The 24,511-nt window shown below is 43.8% G+C and overlaps 1 long non-coding RNA gene across 1 annotated transcript in view; it reads left to right on the top strand.

Annotated features, from left to right (window-relative positions):
- The first annotated feature begins 857 nt into the window (after positions 1-857).
- LOC142244007 (uncharacterized) overlaps positions 858-24,511 on the top strand; it is a 102,435-nt gene continuing 78,781 nt past the window's right edge. The window contains exon 1 of the long non-coding RNA XR_012724421.1: positions 858-977. This is a non-coding gene — a long non-coding RNA (uncharacterized LOC142244007). The remainder of the gene's footprint in view (positions 978-24,511) is intronic.

The following is a 24,511-nucleotide window of genomic DNA, read 5'->3' as shown; positions in this document are numbered from 1 at the left end:
CCAAGGAGCTTGAGCATTCTTTTGTGTACCATTTAGTCCAATGGTGACCAAGGAAGAAGGTAGCTTGAAGCTATTTGGGTGTTCAGTCAAATAATGACTGAAGGCCTCAAAATTGACTTGTAGCTCTATTGTCCTGCTTAAAACCTAAATGATTAACAAGAAACAAGAAGTAGAACTGAATCTCCTTTGTCCTCATGGAAACCAGATGATAACGGAATTCGAAACTCCTCGGTTCACCCTTTTAGCCTAATCGCGACCAAGGACCTGAGAAGGTTTATGGAAGATACTTTGATAATTATTAGACTTCCGTAATACCAAATTATTTTATACCTACCTACTCAGTATAACTTTCAAGCTACCATCAAAATTCCTTGTTCATGGACTTGTTTCCAAGGAGCTTCATCTCTACATCTAGTTTCTTGGTCAACATTGAGCTCTTAGGAAGACTAATGAGCTTTGAGTTACTTATGAGCTCTTTAGTGATTATTTCCGGAATACCCAAGATCTCAGAAGTAACTGAAAGCTCGTTAATCTTTCTAGAAGACCAATTATGTCCCAAGAACAGAAAGGTAGAAGAAAACTCTCTGAAACTATTTGTTGACCAAGGAATTTTGAAGGTAGCTTGAAACTCCTAGATTCCAATGGTGAACCAAGGAACTGAGAAGATACTGTAGCTAAAATGTCTTAAGTTTTTCTGGAAGCCAAAAGGTGGTGAAAAACTTCAGAATAACTTAAAGCTCATTAGGTTGACCTTAAACATGACTGTAAAGTCAACGTATTCTGTAGCGATGATGAGTTTCTTATATCCTTACATTTAAAGACTTATTTTGTAATATTTTGCTCATCTTCCTAGAAAGCAGATCTGACGGGGGCTGAATGAGAGAGCATCTATTTCCAAACACAAAGGAAATCCCGGGTCCTTCTATCGGCGCGTCGGCTTGGATGTGTCTTCTGTTGTGAGGCCCCTAGACATGCAGGTGAGAGCCAAGGACTTTTTTTTTCCTAGATAAATATTATGTTTGTATCCACTCAGGGCCAAAACGGCCCACGTGACTGTGATCAGTGGAGGATGAGGATGACGACGGTGTAATCATCACAAAGGCGAAACTGTGTGTGAGTCTGACATGTGCAACATTGTTTCCTGTCAACAAAACCCTCTCTCCGGTTGGCTTCACCGTACGCCATGTGATACTATTATATTTACGGTATGTGGCTCGTCTTCAGATCATCTTGACCTCCAGCTCTGAGGCTTACCTCGTCTCTGAGGAGTTTATCTGGGGCAGATTTTATATTATTTGTTATTTTGTCAGCTGATTTAGCATTATGAGGATTTTAAACTGGGTTGTCTACAATGGACAATCCTTTTAAATTAGGCTAATCAACAAATAGTTTGTTCTCCCCATAGAAAACACATGAGCCAAAGATTCATGTGCATAGAGAATTCGACTGACAGTTATCTAAGGTGTATGAATGGACACCATTACGATAAGATCTGTATCAGGTCGATCAGAGTAACGCTCGTGGCTGGTGTAGGGGCACCAAGCAGGGTTAGAGGACCTACTGGACCACATGGTGGACCCGGGCTTACGCTTTAATGGGGGAGACGGATGCCAGGTACCACTCCCAGGCCAGTAACTGGGATTGTGGCAGCTGACCACGAGGACAGGTGATGGACCCAGGTACATGCACAGGTATCGGCAGGTACAGGTGGAATGGCTGAGGCAAACAGGCAGGCAGGTATGGACAGGTATGGTGGGCACGGCAGGGACAGATAGGTATGGGTAGGCAGGTACTGGGTGATGGACACAGGGATAGCAGTACAGGAGCACAGGAACCTGACAACTGGCTAGCAGCAGACTGGTATACTAACTAACTAAGGTTCTTATGCAGGCATCTCCCCTAATGGGAGGGTGCCTTAAATACATAGTGCCTCTCAGCCATCGGTTGATTTGGTATTTCTTGGAAAGAGCACATCGGCCCTTTAAAAGGAGGGCCGGTGTGCATGCATGCGTCCTTAGCACACTCCCGGGAGATCTGGGCTGCCTGCACATGCTCCAGGAGGGGAAGGAGGAAGCAGCACACGTCGATGGCTGGAGGAGTGCAGGGAGGACGCGACCCTGCCGGGGGGTGGTGCATAAATCAGCATTCCTTTAAGGACACTGGCGCTATGATCGCTATATGATTCTCAGCACGGATCAGCTAATTAAAAAGGCCACTGACTCCATTAAGCACTATGTCCTCCTCATTGTTCACAGCTTCGGACTATGACCGTTTCAGTATTGATGATCTATCCTAAATATACGTCACCAATTGTTTCAATTCCTGAATAGGGTTGTCCACTTCTTCATCTTTAAAAAGAAAAAAATTCAGAGAACAACTTAAAATAAGTCATGTCTACCATAGAGAGTCCCTGAAACGCTACTTCCGATGTTTCCCTGCAGCTCCTCCGCAGGAAAAATGAAGTATCACACATCTCTCACAAAAATAAATTGGCTTACCATGTAATGCATGGGCATGTCAGGTCCTCCAGAGTGCGAGAGAGACGCTTTACAGTCACTTTCTGCCTGATTAATCAATGGGGGGGTCCTACGCTGGAGACCCTTCTTTGTTATCTTAGAATTTACTAATAGGTTATTAGGCAATGAGTTATCTAAAGGTTACCAAAAGCCCCTTATATTTTACGTGCGCCCACCTAACCCCAAATAGTTTTGTTCTGTATGACTACGTTTTCTTTTTGGTAAGCGGGAGGTAAGATGACTCCTGAACCTTAGTGTCTTAATTCCAGTAAACCCTTGAGCAATGCCTTGTGTGCCAACTGGAATGTTTCCTCTGTTACAGTCAGTTATTGACTTGCTTGGCAGTGCCAGTCTTAGCACATGGTGATCTCCCGTTACACACGGTGTGCCAAGTGTGCATTCAGGGATAGGCCGTCCGCTGCCTTCACCATGGAAGACAATGTCCTCTATTCTCTACGGACATGTTTGATTTACAAGGTTCACACACTTCAGTGTGAGTCACAATTCATAAAGTAGGTCATGAGGTAGAAAGGTAATCAGATTGTGTCATTGAGCGGTGTACCCTGAAGGAGAATCTTGTGTTCATTTCTTCTGCAATTATTTGCCTGGTTAAACAATGGCTGTCCCGGTGGCCTAAGCCACTTCTACTAGTCTCAAATGCCTGTATTAAGTCATTGATAATTGGTGCCCAACATCGTAAAACCAAAAATATCCCATACTAGATGGGCAAATAAATTCGTAGACTGGTTCTTTGAATCGCCTCCTACCTGTTGGCATCCCTGACTCCTCTTCTGATTAGCCGGCCCATTGAAATATCATAGGTGTGTCAAGCCACAGTGGTGACATGAAGCCAGGCCGGTCAATCAGAAGAGGAACTGGGGATACAATCAGGTAGGAGGTCGTTCACAGCTCTCCCTTTTGGCAACCATGAAATATTGATGTGTCTGCTGGACCAGGGTTCCGAGACTCAACTTTCTCATGTCTATCTCAAACCCTAAGGGGCACTTTGCACACAACGACATCGCAAGCCGATGCTTGCGATGCCGAGCACGATAGTCCCCGCCCCCGTCGCAGCAGCGATATCTTGTGATAGCAGCCGTAGCGAACATTATCGCTACGGCAGCTTCACATGGACTCACCTGCCTTGCGACGTCGATCTGGCCGGCGACCCGCCTCCTTATTAAGGGGGCGGGTCGTGTGGCGTCATAGCGACGTCAGACGGCAGGCGTCCAATAGAAGCGGAGGGGCGGAGATGAGCGGGACATAAACATTCCGCCCACCTCTGTCTTTCCGCATAGCCGGAGTGAGCTGCAGGACGCAGGTAGGAGATGTTCCTCGCTCCTGCGGCTTCATACACAGCGATGTGTGCTGCCGCAGGAACAAGGAACAACATCGTACCAGTCGCAGTCGCGTAATTATGGAATTCCCAGACACTACACCGATGATACGATTACGACGATTTTGCGCTCGTTAATCGTATCATCTAGGATTTACACACTACAATGTCGAGTGCGACGCCGGATGTGCATCACTTTCGACATGACCCCTCCGACATCGCACCTGCGATGTCGTAGTGTGCAAAGTGCCCCTAAGTGTCATCATCTAACAACTCCAAACTATCAGGAGATCTTTAGCCACATATTCTAGTTCTGTTGTAGGCAAGGGGCAACCAACTTTGGTTCTAGATCATCCTATGTATTTACATTGACTGATATGGGATTTAATATAAAATTTTAAAATTAATTTTGAAAATGTTGACATCTAAGGAATGACAAATCTTTGATAGTCACCAATTGTTGGTGTACCAGAGATTTTTAACTTGAGGGGTCAACTATGCAGCTACTGGGACAATTGAACTTGACATTGGACCTGAATGACCTCGACATTGCTCTATGACCACCTCAAAGTGTAATCGCCATCTCTACTCCTGATAGCTATGTGTTTCCCCCATGGGTAGTTATTTATGAACCTTTGGATTTTCTAGTGCTCTTGAACCCTGGATGACATTTTATTATCAATCAGTATCTGAAGTGTTAACTGCCTCTTGCTCTATCAGTTCGACAATTCACTCCAACTGGGTGTGGCTCTCCAAAATTTTAGTAGACCTCTTAATAATTTTGGTAAATTGTGCCAACATACTCCACAGCCCTGTCCAGAGAATGTGTGGAGCTACCGGAACAGATGGACCAGACTATGGAGCTACCGGGACAGAAGGACCTGACTATGGAGCTACCGGGACAGGAGGCCCCGATTATGGAGCCATCGAGATAGGAGAGGTTGACTATGGAGCTACTGGGACAAATGGACCTGACTATAGAGGTACTGGGACAGGAGGACCTGGCTATGGAGCTACGGGGACAGGAAGACCTTAATATAGAGCTACTGGAACAGTAGGACCTGATTATGCAGCTACTGGGACAAGTGGATTTGACCATGGAGCTACTGGGACTGGTGGACCTGACTATGCAGCTACTGGGACAAGTGGATTTAACTATGGAGCTACCGGGACAGGAGGATCTCACTATGGAGCTACCGGGACAGGTGGTCTCTGTCTTCGGTGGGGCTTAGCTTCTCGTTCAAGCACATATGCACATATGGTGCCAATTTTATGGAAAGCCACTTGATCTACAGCATGCATTTGAAGTATAGTGGCAAACCTTTTACTCCAGTGGAAACCTATGAAAATAAAGCCCCATCCATTAGTTCCTCTTGGTCAGATTCAACCCAAGACTCAAATATTGCAAGACAACTTTCTGTTCACCTCTGGAACATCCACATTTTGGGAACATGGGCCTCCCCTCATGTTTGTTTGAATATTCTGTCCAACCAAGAAATGGCGGAAATGCCTTCATGCATCCTTACCAATGTCTCACCCGAACCCTCGGAACATACAAAGTCGTATGCGACCATCCACCTTTCAGTTGAGGTTTGCACAAACCTCGCCTCTTTTTCATCCTGGGATTGTTTCTAAAATTTCAGGAAATTGTGAACTGTGTCCAACTATGATGTAGATTTCTCGCCTAAAGGAGTTGCTGTCTCTTTTTTTTCTCATAGACTTCGGTATAGAAGTCCAAAGAGGCACTTCTCTGACATGTCGATAAGAGGTCCCCTCAAAATGTTTTGTCTCGGAACCTTCATCTTTAAAGGAAGTCCGTCATCGAAAAATGACTGTTCAAACCAAGCAGTTAACTGCACCTTCCCACCTTCTTGATTTCCATCTATCTGCACCTTCTTCTGGCTGCTGTCAATGAAGGAAAAGGAGGAGGCCATTGATGCAACTCAAGTAAGAAGGCTTAGTGAACGGCTCAGCCATGCCAAGGCTGTGCCGAGTGCTGTGCTTGGTTTGATCAGTCATTCCCTTTAGGCCTTGTGCGTATGCTGCATTTTCTTCCACCTTTTTTGGGTACAGTTTTGGTCCCAAAACTGCATCTATTTTCTTCCCCAGCAAAGACTATGAAATTTAATTTTTGATGTGCGCACGTTGCAGTTTTTTTGGCTACCACAATGAAGCAGCATATCAATTCTTTTTGTGTTTTGTCCCTACCTTTTGGAGGACTGGCAGATCAGTCCCCCGTTGATTCGGGGTAAGCGGGGGATTGATCTCTGGTATCTGGCCAGATGCCGGGGACCAGAATCCGGTGCAAAGGGGTGAGATCAAGTGCTTCATACTTACAGGGTCACTGGGGCTGCTGTGACACTCCTCCTGCGGCCTTTGATTCTTCTTCCCGGGCCATTCATTAGGCTCATACATATTCACTGATTCCCCTGCCCACCAGCGGCTGTGATTGGTTGCAGTCAGACGAGCCCCCGCGCTGAGTGACAACGTGTCTGAGGCTTCCAATAACGGACGCCGGTGGACAGGTTTATATCGTACAGTAACATAAATAAATAAAATAATTGAAGTTGACAGCTGGAGGCTGGTATTCTCAGGTTGGGGATACCCATGGTTATTGGGCCCCCCCAGTCTAAAAAGCAGCTGCCTGGAATTGCCACATCCATTAGCTGAGATAGATCCCCACAATTTACCCGACTCTTCCTGATTGCCCTGGTGTGGTGGCATTCGGGGTAATGAGGGAGTTATATGCAGCCTACAGCTGCCACTAAGCCCTAGATTAGTGATAGCAGGCATCTATGAGACACCCCATCACTAATCTGTAAGTGAAAGTAAATAAACACAAACACCCCAAAAATCCTTTATTTGAAATAAATGACAAAAAAGCACCCTCTGTCACCACTTTATTAACCCCAAAGACACCCCTGCAAGTCCAACATAATCCACACGAGGTCCCACAATTCTTCCAAGACTGCTACATCTGAAGCTCACAGCGAGCTCCATAGAACATGAATGCTCGTTGTGACCTTCACGCAGCAACTGAAGTGAGCTGCGCAATTAGCGGTGACGTCACTTAGGTTATCAGCGGCCACAGCTGGAGTCCTCCACCTGTGACCGCAAATCACCTGAGTGACGTCACCGCTGATCATGCGGCTCACTCCAGTTGCTGCATGGAGCTCACAGCGGGCAGTCATGTTGTATGGCGCTCACTGTGAGCTTCAGATGTAGCGTTTTTGCTGCGGGTGCGTTTTTTGGGGCCAAAAACGTGCATCTTTGTGGTCACCACAAAGATGCAACGTGCGCACATAGCCTAATTCTCTTTCCTAGAAGGTACAGGTGTAGATAAGCCGCTCCTTCATAAAAAACCCATCTAGGTTTAGCTGAATTGCTAAGTCGTAACATTCCTGCCTTCTATTGCGCAACCACAATTGTTCTTACAAATCATCTACGGCTCTGTCATCGCTCTAACCATATAATTATACCCAATAAATCCCCTTTCTCTTAGTTTTCTTTTTCTTTTCTTCTAATCTTTGTTTTCTTCTCCTGGTCCCGATAACATCACAAGCGAACGACCTGCCTCATTTTATTGCTTTCCCTCCGAAAAATTCCGAAAAAAGTTAATACATCTTTAATGCTAATTATAGGGAAGAGCGAGCAGCGGGGATTTCACGGGGATTACGGTGGCGTTAGTCTGCAGGTGAAATAACCTTTCCAAAGGATGAGAACAGTTTAGCCCTATAAACGTCGCTTTTGCTTGGCTTGTATTTTTTTTTTTTTTTGCTGATATTTGAGAGGTTGAGATAACTTCCGTTACGCCATCATGGAGATGATTAATGAATCTGTCTCCACCTGAGCCGTCATATGCAGAGGATGGCCTCCGTAAGGTCAGCCCGCTCCGATTAAACCATTGCTTTGTGGTTATCTTGTTTCCAAAAACAAAGGAAACGTAAGCCGTATCCCATAATAATGTTATTTATAGACATTTTGCATATTTCCTTCTAAAAAACAGCTTGTAAATATTAGTTCTTGAATTGTTCTTTTCCTATAAAACCTCAGTTGGAGCCTTTTTTAGTTGGATGAAATGTTTTTGGGAAAAATAGGTTGAGCAAAATTAGTTTGCTGTCAAGTCCTCTGTTGGCAGCCCCACGTCATGGCGCCTAGAAAGTACGTGAGATGCCCAAGATGATGGGTCTCACTCCCATGGAAGACCAGACTGGGAATCTCCAACAAGGGCAGGGCATCTCTCTTTGCTCAACCCCAGTTACGGCCAATAAGGCCACCATTACAACTTTTTGAGGTTTCCTACAGTAATACCATACTTGCCAACTCTTCCACATTATTCAGAATGGTGCCAAAATAAGGGGAGACCTCTCAAATTCCATTTGTGGGTCAACACTGAACCTACCAAAACCCTTTATATTTAGGTTTCTTCTTTCAAAGAGGTGCAGGTGAGATAAGGGGAGGTAGACAATGGGCATGGCTTGAGTTTTGGGAAGGCTCCTCTCAACTGTTTGCCTTCAAACATTTTCAAGTATGAGTTTTATAGCCTCCACCTGCATCACCCATACCTTTGGCTCCATCCACACAGATTCCTTGACCTCGCTGAGGTCGAAACGTTGTATTGTTTGGATTTTACTGTGGTGCCGGACTGGAATAAACTTTTCACATTGCAGCAGCGCAATTTCTTTTTTGTCTTATTGGTGCAAAGGTCTTCTCTTTACAAACGAGGACTTGGCCCTTTCCTCGAGCACAATAGCCTATGTTGAAAGTGCCGACTTCCCTCCTAATCTTGCAGCAGCTCAATTTCTTTTTTGTCTTATTGGTGCGGGAGTCTTCTCTCTAGAAAGTGCAAGAGATGCCCAAGATGATAGATCTCACTCCCATGGAGGACCAGACTGGGGACCCCAAACTAGGGCACCACATCTCTGTTTGCTCAACCCAAGTTACGGCCATTATGGCCTCTATTACAACTTTTCGAGGTTTCCTTCAGTAATACCATACTTGCCAATTCTTCCACATTGTTCAGAATGGTACCAAAGTATGAGGAGACCTTTTGAATTCCACTTATGGGTCAACACTGAACCTACCAAAACTCCTTATATTTAGGTTTCTTCTTTCAGGGAGGTGGGGATGGGGCAAGGAGAGGTAGACAATGGGCATGGCTTGAGTTTTGGGATGGCTCCTCTCAACTGTTTACCTTCAAAGGTTTTCAAGTATGAGTTTTATAGCCTCCACCCATACCTTTAGCTCCATCCACACAGATATCCTGGACCTTGCTGAGGTCGAAACGTTGGATTGTTTGGATTTTACTGTGATGCCGGTCTGGAATAAACTTTTCACATTGCAGCAACTCAATTTCTTTTTTGTCTTATTGGTGCAAAGCTCTTCTCTTTACAAATGAGGACTTGGCCCTTTCCTCGAGCACAATAGCCTATGTTGAAAGTGCCGACTTCCCTCCTAATCTTGCAGCAGCTCAATTTCTTTTTTGTCTTATTGGTGTGGGAGTCTTCTCTATAGAAATTGCAAGAGATGCCCAAGATGATAGATCTCACTCCCATGGAGGACCAGACTGAGGACCCCAAACTAGAGCTCCACATCTCTGTTCTCTCAACCCAAGTTATGGTCAATATGGCAACCATTACAACTTTTTGAGGTTTCCTACAGTAATTCCATACTTGACAATTCTTCCACAATAGAATGATGCCAAAATAAATGGAGACCTCTCGAATTCCACTTATGGGTCAACCCTGAACCTACCAAAACCCTTTATATTTATATTTGATCTTTCAGGGAGGTGCGGATGGAGCAAGGAGAGGAAGACAATGGGCATGGCTTGAGTTACGGGATGGCTCTTCTCGGCTGTTTGCCTTCAAAAGTTTTCAAGTATGAGTTTTATAGTCCCCCACCGGGCGCCTCCACCTTCATCACCCATACCTTTGGCAACATCTGCACAGATATCCTTGAGAAAGACCTTGCTGAGGTTGAAACGTTGGATTGTTTGGATTTTACTGTGGTGCCGGTCTGGAATAAAATTTTCACATTGCAGCAGCTCAGTTTCTTTTTTGTCTTATTGATACTGAGGTCTTCTATCTAGCAAGTGCAAGAGACGCCCAAGATGATGGGTCTCACTCCCATGGGGTACCCTAAACTAGGGCAGCACGTCCATTTTTGCTCAACAAAAGTTAAGGCCAATATGGCCACCATTACAACTTTTTGAGGTTTCTTACAGTAATACCATACTTGCCAATTCTTCCACAATATTCAGAATGGTACCAAAGTAAGGGGAGACCTCTCGAATTCCACCTATGGGTCAACACTGAACCTACCAAAACTTCTTATATTTAAGATTCTTCTTTCAGTGATGTGCGGATGGGACAAGGGGAGGTGGACAATCGACGTGGAAAGTACATGGTTTGAGTTATGGAACAGCTCTTTTTGGCTGTTTGCATTAAAAAGTTTTCAGGTATTGGTTTTATAGTATTCTCTCTTGTATCACAGAAGGATCAGCTCCATAAAAAAATCAAAATAAGGCCCCCACTGGTGATTTTTACCCCCCAATGTCTTGTGTTGCAAAAGCTCAGTTTTTGTTTCCCCACACATTCATCCCTTTCTCCTCCCTTGTAGGACAGAATGAAAGCTGCCCACGAAAAAGGTACTTGGTTAGCTTGACCAAGCCCCTTTTCGTGGGCTCAGAAATAGTTGTTTTGAATGTCTCTTTGGTATCCATCCTCTGGTGGACCTATATAGACAAAGGGGTCCCTGGTGGATCTATCTAGGTGCAGAAGACCCTGGGGCACTTTTCCAGGCAGAGAAGACTTTGGTGGACTCTATTTAGGCAGAGGAGACCCTGGTGGTCCTATCTAAGCAGAAAAGAACCTGTTGGACTCTATCTAGTCAGAGAAGATGCCGGTGGGCCTATCTAGGCAGAGAAGACCCTGGTGGACCCTATCTAGGCAGAGAAGACCCTGGTGGATCTTATCTAGGCAGAGAAGACCGTGGTGGACCTATCTGGGCAGAAAATACCTAGGTGGACCTATCTAGATTAAGACCCTGATGGATCTATCTAGACAGAGAGGACCCTGGTGGACCTATCTAGTCTTGCACAAGATCGATGTGTACAGTTCATGGTATATACAGTCTGCACATTCACTTTTCTTTATTTTCTGCACTATTTATGCATCATACGCGGCTGCTGCTTTCTTTTCGGTAAGTAATGATTTTCCATCTCAAGTGACTACATTCCTTTCATATGAGAAGGCTGTCACTACCAAAATCCAGGTTTTTCTGGCCTTGACTCATAAATTGCTGAGATCGTTGGCTCATTTGATTATGACGCCACAAGTTCTCGTGATTTTGTGCTTGAAAATGATCTACTTTGCCAAAAGGACTTTATACTAACAAATTTCAAGGGGGATTTCCATTATACTGAGTCTCATCTAAATACTGGCAATTACCGCATAATCTTGTCCTTTTAGAATCACTTTTATAATAGAAATGTGCTTTTTTTTAAACTTGGGCTTGTAAAAGGCAATTAATCTGAACAAGTAGAGCTGCAGTGTAAAGCATGGTGGAATGGTAAATTAGTAGTCTGAGATTGTGGTCCGATAATAAGTGGACTTTTTACAACTTCAGACTGTGACCGACCTCAGGAGTCCACATGACCGCATCAGGCCTAGTTAGCGCAGGAAGATCTAAAGACCCAAAGGACAGGGGATTGGAGGACCTAGGACAAGTAGAAATAATTGTTTATTATTTTAACCCCTTCTACATCTTATAAAGGATCTAGAAAAACATCAGTTGGCTTTCATGCCATTTTGCTTGAATCGTGGGAATTGAATTCTGAAAATTTTGGGTTCTGGAGAATCTCATTTTCAGAGAATTAATGACGAATTCAGTTTGTTCCTAACTCTAACCTCTAATTTCCCACTAATTGCAATCTTTCTTCCCTAAGTCCTCCCTTTCCCTCCTTCTGATTGTTCAGCCTACCACACATTTATAGTTGGATCCTTCTGTCCCGGTAGCTCCATTGTCAGGTCCTCCTGTCCAAGTAGCTCCATAGTCAGGTCCACCTGTCCCGGTAGCTCCATAGTAGGTTCTTCTGTCCTGGTAGCTGTATAGACAGGTCCACCTGTCCTGGTAGCTCCATAGTCAGTTCCTCCTGTCCCGATAGCTTTATAGTCAGGTTCATCTGTTCCCATAGCTCCATAGTCAGGTTCATCTGTTCCCATAGCTCCATAGTCAGGTTCACCTATTGCAGTATCTCCATAGTCAGGTCCACCTTTTCCGGTATCTCCAGAGTAAGGTCCACCTGTCCTGGTATCGCCATAGTCAGGTCCACCTGTCCCGGTAGCTCCACAGTCAGGTTCACTATTCCGTATATCCATAGTTAGATCCACCTGTCCCAGTAGCTTCATAGTCAGGTCCACCTATTCCAGTATCTCCATACTTAGGTCCACCTTTTCCAGTATCTCCAGAGTCAGGTCTACCTGTCTCGGTATCTTCATAGTCAGGTTCACCTATTCCGTATCTCTATAGTCAGGTCCATCTGTCCCGGTAGCTCCATAGTCAGATCCACCTGTCCTGGTAGCTCTATAGTCAGGTTCACCTGTCCTGGTAGCTCTATAGTCACGTTCACCTGTCATGGTAGCTCCATAGTCAGGTCCTCCTGTCCTAGTAGCTCCATAGTCAGGTCCTCCTGTCCTAGTAGCTCCATAGTCAGGTCCTCCTGTCACAGTAGCTCCATAGTCAGATCCTCCTGACAGAGTAGCTCCATAGTCAGATCCTCTGGTCCCGGTAACTCCATAGTCAGGTCCTTCTGTCCCGATAACTTGCACTAAGGTTCTCCGGTACCAGTGTCTCCATAGTCAGATTCTCCGGTCCCAGTGTCTCCATAGTCAGGTCCTCTTGTCCCAGTAGCTCCATAGTCAGGTCCTCCTGTCCCAGTAGCTTCATAGCCAGGCTCTCTAGTCCTGGTAGCTCCATCGTCAGGTCCTCCTGTCCCAGTAGCTCCATAGTCAGGTTCTCTAGTCCTGGTAGCTCCATAGTCAGGTCCTCATGTCCCAATAGCTTGCACTCAGGTTCTCCGGTCCCAGTATCTCCATAGTCAGGTCCTCTTGTCCCAGTAGCTCCATAGTCAGGTCCTTAGGTCCCCCCAATAGCTCCATAGTCAGGTCCTCTAGTCCTGGTAGCTCCATAGTCAGGTTCTCCTGTCCCAGTAGCTTGTAATACTTATTCTATGTTCTGAGGATTTCGATAGCGTAGGGCAATGACAATCAGAGACGAGTTCCGGGTACAAGATGTTTTATAGTATGCAACCACGGTAGATACAGAACAACACAGCAACACAATAACACATGCAATACTTTCCGGAATCGACGCGGAGGGAATTCCCGGGGCCACGCACCGGACTCCCCCAGGGAGACCACCAGAGCGAACCCCTATACAGGGACTGTCCGGCAATCTACCCTGGAAGGCCTAAATGCGCAGCAGCCGGGATAAGGAGCAAGCGGTAAAGTCAATGAGTGTCCGTACGGGAAATGTTTGTCCAGAATGGTTACGAACCAAAAGAGAACCAGGCGGAGTGCTGACCGAAGATGGTAAACGGAATCCGGGCACAGCCTTGAAGAGCCGGGTACAGTCCAGAGTCAATCGATAGGTAGTCTTTTAGGGGAATCCAGAGGCAATCAGGAATAAGCAGCAACACAGCAGGAGCACACAGCAGGCAGTATACTCAGGCACTGGACTGGACTTAGAGGCGGCCTTTTAAGCAGCTGGACAGGAAGTAGGGCAACAGAACGGTAACCTCCATGTTAACCGAGGGCAAGGGCAATCAAAAGAGAACTGGAAAACCTGGAAACCTGACATAGCTCCATAGTCAGGTTCTCTATTCCTAGTAGCTCCATAGTAAGGTCCTCCTGTCCCAGTAGCTCCATAGTCAGGTCCTCCTTTCCCAGTAGCTCCATAGTGAGGTCCTCCTGTCCCGGTAGCTCCGTAGTCTGGTCCTTCTGTCCTGGTAGCTCCATAGTTCAGTCCCCCTGTCCCAGTAGCTCCACACTTGGGTCCTTTTTACATTCTATAGTGATTTCATAGAGGAAATGGAGGATTCCAGTTCAGGACCCTCATTTTTTGGCCATAGTCGAGTTACAAAAAGTGCCTCTCATTCTAGAAGACCCAACCTGTCCAGCATAACACACTCTCCATTGACAGGAGCGGACAGTGTGTGCAAAACTTAATTTCCCCTTCCTTGATGCTGTAGGAAAATTGAACACTTCCCCACTCATCAAAGCTGAATGCTGGGGTGGGGGGACACAGCAGGAGGACACTTTGTAATTAACCTGCTATATAGGACCTTTTTAGTCCACAGGAGGGGATCTGTTAAAAGTGCAAAATCCACACCTCTGAGCATTAAATTATAAAAAAAAAATCTCAAGATAAATTAGCTTTTTCTTTAAAAAAATGTTTTTCATTTTTTTTTTTTAAAGCTGAGTATTACCAAAAGGGCTGACACTCTACTTAGGGGCAATTACATAATTGCAGAATGGAATCCGAATTCCCTATCTTCTCCCCCCAGGGCAGGGTACAGATAATGGCGGAGGATTAGTGTTCAGCCCCGCTCCTCTGTAGCATTAAATACTATGATAAGTCAGTGCCTAAAGGCCGCTGTGACCAACATTTCCACTTTTTACATGGTATTTTTTAATACGAAAAGGTGGTCTAAAAAAAAAAAAGCTCGTCAGCTCTCGGATGCCCCGGGCGGTATACAAGGGGGTGAACTTTTACGATAGAAGTTGTGGAAGTTATCCAGATAAACAAAGAACCTAAAAGACAGCAGTCATCTTGGTATTTGCCCCTCGGGGGCCGCGGCCCTTGCAGTGCGATGTTAGCTCACCTCTTCAGCTGCAAGATGACGGGGGATATAATGCACTGATGATTCTATAAAATATACAGTATATTTTTCCTTAAAGGGATTCTCTATTTTGGCCAATCTCATAAGTTGATCACAAAATGTCCTCCTCTCGGGGATCGGGAACGACCATTAATTTCCCTGCAGTGCCTCCAGTGGAGGAATGAGGAATTGCACGATGTCCATTTCAATCCATGGGTGTCTGTGTTATCTAGGACAGGACAAGTCCCCCAAAGATGTTTTTTGTAACTATTTTTCATGGAGGTCCTGAAATGTGATGATCCCCCCCTCTTTAATTCAGATTGAATATATGATGATAGGGAAACAAATATTTGAGAACATATACTTTTCCCTAAGAGAATTTTTCTCATTTGGAAGATCCCTCCTGCTCTTGATAAGAAGCAAATCACTAAGTGTCCTCCTGCTGTGACCTCCGGAGGCCGGCAGGAAGTTACATAGATACATAGTTACACAGACAATGAATGGAGCAGAGGTAGAGGATGTGCAGCTTTGCTCCATTCACTGTCTATAGGACTGTAGGAGAAAATGGAGTGCTTTTTCCTGCAGTCCCACAGACAATGAATGGAGGAGAGATAAAGGATGTGTTTTTCCCGCTCCATTCATTGTCTATAGGACTGTAGGAGAAAGTGGAATGTGGTTCCCAGCAGTCCCTTAGACAATGAGTGGAGTGGATGTAGAACATGTGCTTCTCTGTTCCATTCATTGTCTATAGAACTGTAAGAAAATGTGGAGTGCTGTTTCCATCAGTCCCATAGATAATGAATGGAGTGGATGTAGAGGATGTGAACCTCTGCTCCATTCACTGTCTATGGACTGTAGGAGAAAGTGGAGTACTGTTTCCAAAGGATGCGCTTCTCTGCTCCATTCATTATCTATAGGACTGTAGGAGAAAGTGGAGTACTATTTCCAGCAGTCACATAGACAATGAATGGAGCAGAGGTAGGGGATGTGCTTCTCCGCTCTATGAGAAAGTGGGGTGCTGTTTCCAGCAGTCTCATGGACAATGAATGGAGCAGAGGTAGAGGATGTGCACTACCGCTCCATCACAGTCTATCGGACTGTAGGAGAAAGTAGAACGTGGAATATGGTTTCCAGCAGTCCTATAGACAATGAATGGAGTGGATAGAGAGGATGTGCACCTCCGCTCCATGCACTTTCAATAGGACTGTCGGAGAAAGTGGAATGTGGTTTCCAGTGTCCCATAGACAATGAATGCAGCAAAGATCTATTTTCTTGATCGCCTGATGTCCAACCACTGGGGATAACTTATTTTGGTAATAACCCTCTAATGATGTGTAAAAGCAGGTGCATGTTCCCTGTCTGTGCTGCTTATTGATTGCCAGGACATTGAGAGCCTCGGCATCGCATATATTTTATGGGTTGTGCATTATTGACTATGTGGACAGTTATATCATTGTGGTGGGCACCAGTGCACCCATTATTGTACCTACATCACAGCACACAGTAACATCACCTACCAGATCTGATTGGTGATGATTTTCTCCGTAATCTAAGGTTCTAAGTAAATTGGCCTTGCTGATGGTTTCCACTTTAAAAGCTTAGAGCCAAACCAAACATTCATGCTCTGTTTCTCATTTTATTAAATAACATTAGACATGTAGCAGTTAGCTTTGTCCTTAAAGGGATTTTCCACACAAACAAAGTTGATTTTAATCAATAGAGCTTGGAATATAAATAATTTCCACAATTGGATGTGATTAAAAAAAATGTCCCTGTGCTGAGATAATCTTATATATGCTGATTCTTTTTGTGAGGTAAAACATTTTTTAAAATCAGGCAGAGAAATGTTTTACCTCACAAAAATAATTATTTGTGATCCCGTGCTATATCTGTATGCGCTTTTGCTTCTTCCCCGGCCCAGGCGATGTGGTTTGATCAGACCATGTGCCCCTGATATGCGCTGTGTAATGGCCATGTCTGACCATACAGGGAAATGGTCTGAACATACCACATATCCTGGGCCGGGGAGGACGCAAAAGAGTATACAGACATTACAGCACAGGATCATAACTGATTCTTTTTGTGAGGTATGCATTTCTCTTTCTGTTTCTAAAAAAATGTTTTACCTCACAAAAAGACTCAGCAGAGGAACATTTTTTACAGGCCGTTTCTGACCATACAGGGACAATGTCTGATAATACCACATCTCCTGGTCAGGGGAGGACACAAAAAAAGTATACAGACATAACAGCCAGAATCATAGATGATCCTTTTTGTGAGGTAAAGCATTTCTATTCCTGTTTTTAAAAAAAATTGTTTTACCTCACAGAAAGACTCAACATATATAAGATTATCTCAGCACAGGAATGTTATTTTTAAACACATCCAATTCTGAAACTGATTAATAATCCAAGATCTATTGATTAAAATCAACTTTGTTTTTGTGGGAAAACCCCTTTAATTTTTTTTATTTTGTGCACTGTGATTACTTGCAGTCCCATGTAAAATGACTTCTATGTGTCACATGAGCGCGCTCCGCTCTGCTATATCAGTATCGCATGCATTTTTAGCATCTCGGTGTTATGGGAACCTTTAAATGCCAGCGTCTTTGTGTTTACTTTCCTTCGCTGAGTTCACGACTGACTGTCTCCATGCAGAAAAGGGTATTTCCCATTTCGTCCTGTCCCGGCCATTGTCCCGATTGTGCATAGGAAGACTCGGGGGCATTGTCATTTGTTGATGGCATGACCCCGTCTCCTCCGATGTCTGCAGTGAAAGTTAACCCGAGGGTGAGCCATTCTTCTGGGCCGCCGCCGCCATCGTCGTGTGCCCGGCAGATGTTCAGGAAATGACACTGACATTTCGCTCTTGTAGGAGACAGAAATGAACCTCGGATAAGAATTTTGGGGGCCCGGGGAAGCCGCGCTGGTTTATGGGGGGAGGGAGGGCATGGTGCCTACAGTGGAGAGAGACAGTCCGGGGAGATGTTTTTTTTCCTGGCCTATTGTTAGATGAGGTGGATAATGCTGCGCTCGCTGACTCACCAATTCCACTCTCATTACACAGGGAATTGTGCTTACAATCTGCTTCCTGCTCCAGGAGATTCTGCGCAAACAGCTGTCAGACTCAATAATACATGTCAGTCCATCAATGCCAAAAATTCAATAGTGTGCGGAGAAGGACAGGGCTGCCAAATCACCGACGCCTCACTGAGCTTAAGGAACTCCTCGAGAGCCACTCTCGCCTGAGCTATAGATACCTATCACTCCTGTCTCTACACGTGCCCTCCTCATTGATTACATGGAGGCTTTTTTTTGAGGACCAATGATGTAACGTGAAGCTCTTGGACCCCAATGTACAAGTTCTACCAAATATCCCAGGTCTTTAATAGTATTGATCTTCACATATGGGCCAATGGGACCTTTTGGCCCCCCCTAGCGGGCATATACAAATCAAGCCAAACGTGTCCCTCGAAGCAAGGACCACCAACTCTACGACTTGCCTACTTGGGACCATCATATGAAGAGAGCAATCTCTGGAGAAAGACACCATGGTCGGAAGAATAGAAGGACCAAGACGAAGACGAAGACCAGCAACCCGATGGCTTGATACAATCAAGACAAGGGCGGAGAATACCCTGCTGGATCTATTTAGGCACAGAAGACACTGGTGGACCTATCTATGCAGAGAAGACCCTGGTGGACCTATCTAGGCAGACAAGACAATGGTGGAACTATCTAGGCAGAGAAGACCCTAGTAGACCTATATAGGCAGAGAAGACACTGTTGTACTTATCTAGGCAGAGAACACACTGGTGGACCTATCTAGGTAGAGAAGACCCTGGTGGATCTATCTAGGCCAAGAAGACCCTGATGGACCTATCTATGCAGAGAAGACCCTGGTGGACCTATCTATGCAGAGAAGACCCAGGTGGACCTATTTATGCAGAGAAGAACCTGGTGGACCTATCTAGGCAGAGAAGACCCTGGTGGACCTATCTTTGTAGAGAAGACACTGGAGGACTTATCTAGGCAGAGAAGACCCTGGTGGACCTATCTAGGCAGAGAAGACCCTGGTGGACCTATCTAGGCAGAGAAGATCCTGGTGGACCTATCTAGGCAGAGAAGACCTTGGTGGGCCTATTTTGACAGAAAACACCCTGGTGAGCCTATTTAGGCAGCGAAGACCCTGGTGGACCTCCATAGGCAGAAAACACCCTGGTGAGCTAATTTAGGCAGTGAAGACCCTGGTGGACCTCCATAGGTAGAGAAGACCCTGGTGGACCTATCTAGGTGGAGAAGATCCTGGTGAACCTATGTAGGCAGAGAAGAACCTGGGGGACCTATCTAGCCTGCACAAGATCGATCTTCCTACAGAGCGTTTATCCATCAAGTCGCCATGGCTCAAGATCGAGCTGAAGGCCGTTAAGAGAAATAAGCAAAGTGGGCATATGGGGCGATATGAGACATAATGACTTATGTGAGAACTTTTATGGTCACTCAATAAGAAAGCATATGAGAAAACTGAGCATTGCTATAGTAAATGCCGAGGTAATGTGCACATCTGGTCCACGGTTGGTTCCTGAAGGGTCCATGTAGTTGGACATCAGTATTATATATCACATGGTTGGTGGGTCTCTCTTACAGATTTTGCACTGGGGCCGGGAGGTGGACATTAGTATTAGTGTATTAGATATTGTATTTATGATTTCCAAAAGTTTTCAGGGTCCGCTTATGTGGCGCCCTGGACTAGCCAGGTCATCACAGGTAACACACAAACACCCCCACCCCCACTAGACAGTAGCATTAGCCAAACATAAAATCCTTGTTGCCTCCCTCCAGGGTCTGATGTCCACACCAGGTGGGGCGGAGCCAAGCGGATGGCCCCACCCACCGAGGAGTTCACAGGCCTGGAGGCGGGAAAAGTGGGAGTTAGAAGTTGAACAACAGTGGAGGAGGTTGAAGTGAGAGGAGTCAAGTGGAGGGTGTCTGCGTTTGTGGCCCAGGCACTGACAGCAAGGTTGGCAGACGGTGGTGGCCGTCTGCAGGAGTGGTGAATCAACGCGGAACTGGAGGACCGGGGTCGGGCGTTGGCCCGCCGGTACCGACCGGGGAGCGAAGTGAAGCCAGCACACACAGGCAGAGCCATCGGACCCCGACTAGGCTTGGAGTCGCCGTCAACAGTCAAATCCGAGTGTGACCGGAACCCCAGGGGTTTCCTAAAAGCCAAAGACCCGTTAGAAGGCAACTGCCCACACCATGAGGGTATACAGCTACCGCCTAAGGCTAGAGACCCAAGGGCCAGCGCCTGCGGGCAAACGGGCTCCTCCAGCATCCATACACCGGGGAGCGGACTACCGTTGGGGATCCATCATAGTCAAGACAGCCGCCATCACCTGTCCGGGGGGAGACACTGCAGCCGGCTGCGTGACCCGTCTATCCAGCCGTTTGGTTTACCGAGGACTTTGTGCATCTCTTACTGAGTGAGTACACCCGTGCCATCCGGCACCGCGCCGCGCTGTCCCTGCAACCCTGCACCTCACCAACCCTGCCTCCCTGTCACATCACCGAGCCCCGGGACCACTGACCCCTACCCACGGAGGGGGAAAACAACATCCCAGCTGCTCCCCACCATCGCTCCCGGGATCCCCGTCACCAGCAGCGGTGGTGCCCATCTTCACCACAACCCGTGGGTGGCGTCACGGACTAAATTCCCCCAAACCAACCACCCTTTTAACTCACGGGCGAAGAACGCCGCTCGAGTCCCCGGAACCGGCCCACCACTCGAGCCACCGAGCAGCAGCCGCAGCAGCGCCGGACCCAAGCGTTAGCGAGAGCGCAGCAGCGGCGTACCTCCCCGCCTGCGACACTTCTTTAATTGAAAGTCAGAAAACTTTGCGATCTACCATCTTCAGCCTACATGACCAAGTTCTTGGTCTGGTCTTGATTCAGGAGGACCTCAGGGAAGACTTGGCTGCAGGAATTGAGAGCTTTTCTGTTCTCCAGAACCTTGAACTCTAATTTGCTCAAACTTGGAATAATGTTCTCATAGATACGTCTGAAGCAGGAATTCCCACCGGCAGATCCTGTTAGTGGTTAATGTCTAACCGTTGGTGGTGGGAGTAGAAAACCCAGCACATCAGTCATCACCGCACATCATCCCCTACACAGGACACCGCAAAGCCTCAGATTCCCAGAGGGACGAGAACACACCTGAGATGTGGGATATGGAGGAGTCCATACATGAAACAAGAATCATCTGCTACAGAATACAATATATCAGCTGCTCAAATGTAATCCTTACATATTCCAGAATGATTGCTATAATACTGCCCCTATGTACAAGAATATAACTACTATAATACTGCCCCTATGTACAAGAATATAACTACTATAATACTGTCCCCTATGTACAAGAATATATCTACTATAATACTGCCCCTATGTACAAGAATATATCTACTATAATACTGCCCCCTATGTACAAGAATATAACTACTATAATACTGCTCCTATGTACAAGAATATAACTGCTATAATACTGCCCCTATGTACAAGAATATAACTACTATAATACTGCCCCTATGTACAAGAATATAACTACTATAATACTGCTCCTATGTACAAGAATATAACTACTATAATACTGCTGCTATGTACAAGAATATAACTACTATAATACTGCTCCTATGTACAAGAATATAACTACTATAATACTGCCTCTATGTACAAGAATATAACTACTATAATACTGCCTCTATGTACAAGAATATAACTACTATAATACTGCCCCCTATATACAAGAATATAACTACTATAATACTGCTCCTATGTACAAGAATATAACTACTATAATACTGCCCCTATGTACAAGAATATAACTACTATAATACTGCTCCTATGTACAAGAATATAACTACTATAATACTGCCCCTATGTACAAGAATATAACTACTATAATACTGCCCCTATGTACAAGAATATAACTACTATAATACTGCCCCCTATGTACAAGAATATAACTGCTATAATACTGCCCCTATGTACAAGAATATAACTACTATAATACTGCCCCTATATACAAGAATATATCTACTATAATACTGCCCCCTATGTACAAGAATATAACTACTAGAATACTGCCCCTATGTACAAGAATATAACTACTATAATACTGCCCCTATGTACAAGAATATAACTACTATAATACTGCCCCTATATACAAGAATATAACTACTATAATACTGCCCCTATGTACAAGAATATAACTACTATAATACTGCCACTATATATAAGAATATAACTACTATAATACTGCCCCTATGTATAAGAATATAACTACTATAATACTGCCCCTATGTACAAGAATATAACTACTATAATACTGCCCCTATATGCAAGAATATAACTACTATAATACTGCCCCTATGTACAAGAATATAACTACCATAATACTGCCACTATATATAAGAATATAACTACTATAATACTGCCCCATGTACAAGAATATAACTACTATAATACTGCCCTCTATGTACAAGAATATAACTTCTATAATACTGCCCATATGTGCAAGAATATAACTACTATAATACTGCCCCTATGTACAAGAGTATAACTACTATAATACTGCCCTCTATGTACAAGAATATAACTACTATAATACTGCCCATATGTACAAGAATATAACTACTATAATACTGCCCCCTATGTACAAGAAGATAACTACTATAATACTGCCCCTATGTACAAGAATATAACTACTATAATACTGTCCCTATGTACAAGAATATAACTACTATAATACTGCCTCCTATGCACAAGAATATAACTACTATAACACTGCCTCTATGTACAAGAATATAACTACTATAATACTGCTCCTATGTACAAGAATATAACTACTATAATACTGCTCCTATATACAAGAAGATAACTACTATAATACTGCCCCTATGTACAAGAAGATAACTACTATAATACTGCCCCTATATACAAGAATATAACTACTATAATACTGCTCCTATGTACAAGAATATAACTACTATAATACTGCCCCATATACAAGAATATAACTACTATAATACTGCCCCCTATGCACAAGAATATAACTACTATAATACTGCCCCCTATGTACAAGAATATAACTACTATAATACTGCTCCTATGTACAAGAATATAACTACTATAATACTGCTATGTACAAGAATATAACTACTATAATACTGCCCCCTATGTACAAGAATATAACTACTATAACACTGCCTCTATGTACAAGAATATAACTACTATAATACTGCCTCTATGTACAAAAATATAACTACTATAATACTGCCTCTATGTACAAGAATATAACTACTATAATACTGCTCCTATGTACAAGAATATAACTACTATAATACTGCCCCCTATGTACAAGAATATAACTACTATAATACTACCTCTATGTACAAGAATATAACTACTATAATACTGCCTCTATGTACAAAAATATAACTACTATAATACTGCCTCTATGTACAAGAATATAACTACTATAATACTGCTCCTATGTACAAGAATATAACTACTATAATACTGCTCCTATGTACAAGAATATAACTACTATAATACTGCTCCTATGTACAAGAATATAACTACTATAATACTGCCCCTATGTACAAGAATATAACTACTATAATACTGCATCTATGTACAAGAATATAACTACTATAATACTGCCCCTTATGTACAAAAATATAACTACTATAATACTGCTCCCTATGTACAAGAATATAACTACTATAATACTGCCCCTATGTACAAGAATATAACTACTATAATACTGCCTCTTATGTACAAGAATATAACTACTATAATACTGCTGCTATGTACAAGAATATAACTACTATAATACTGCCCCTTATGTACAAAAATATAGCTACTATAATACTGCTCCCTATGTACAAGAATATAACTACTATAATACTGCCCCTATGTACAAGAATATAACTACTATAATACTGCCTCTATGTACAAGAATATAACTACTATAATACTGCCTCTTATGTACAAGAATATAACTACTATAATACTGCTGCTATGTACAAGAATATAACTACTATAATACTGCTCCTATGTACAAGAATATAACTACTATAATACTGCCTCTATGTACAAGAATATAACTACTATAATACTGCCTCTTATGTACAAGAATATAACTACTATAATACTGCTCCTATGTACAAGAATATAACTACTATAATACTGCCCCCTATGTACAAGAATATAACTACTATAATACTACCTCTATGTACAAGAATATAACTACTATAATACTGCCTCTATGTACAAAAATATAACTACTATAATACTGCCTCTATGTACAAGAATATAACTACTATAATACTGCTCCTATGTACAAGAATATAACTACTATAATACTGCTCCTATGTACAAGAATATAACTACTATAATACTGCTCCTATGTACAAGAATATAACTACTATAATACTGCCCCTATGTACAAGAATATAACTACTATAATACTGCATCTATGTACAAGAATATAACTACTATAATACTGCCCCTTATGTACAAAAATATAACTACTATAATACTGCTCCCTATGTACAAGAATATAACTACTATAATACTGCCTCTATGTACAAGAATATAACTACTATAATACTGCCTCTTATGTACAAGAATATAACTACTATAATACTGCTGCTATGTACAAGAATATAACTACTATAATACTGCCCCTTATGTACAAAAATATAGCTACTATAAT

This window comes from Anomaloglossus baeobatrachus, chromosome 6, assembly GCF_048569485.1.
Source record: "Anomaloglossus baeobatrachus isolate aAnoBae1 chromosome 6, aAnoBae1.hap1, whole genome shotgun sequence".
NCBI lineage: Eukaryota > Metazoa > Chordata > Amphibia > Anura > Aromobatidae > Anomaloglossus > Anomaloglossus baeobatrachus.
Note: the sequence above shows the minus strand (reverse complement) of the source record. Positions and strands in the feature narration are given on the sequence as shown.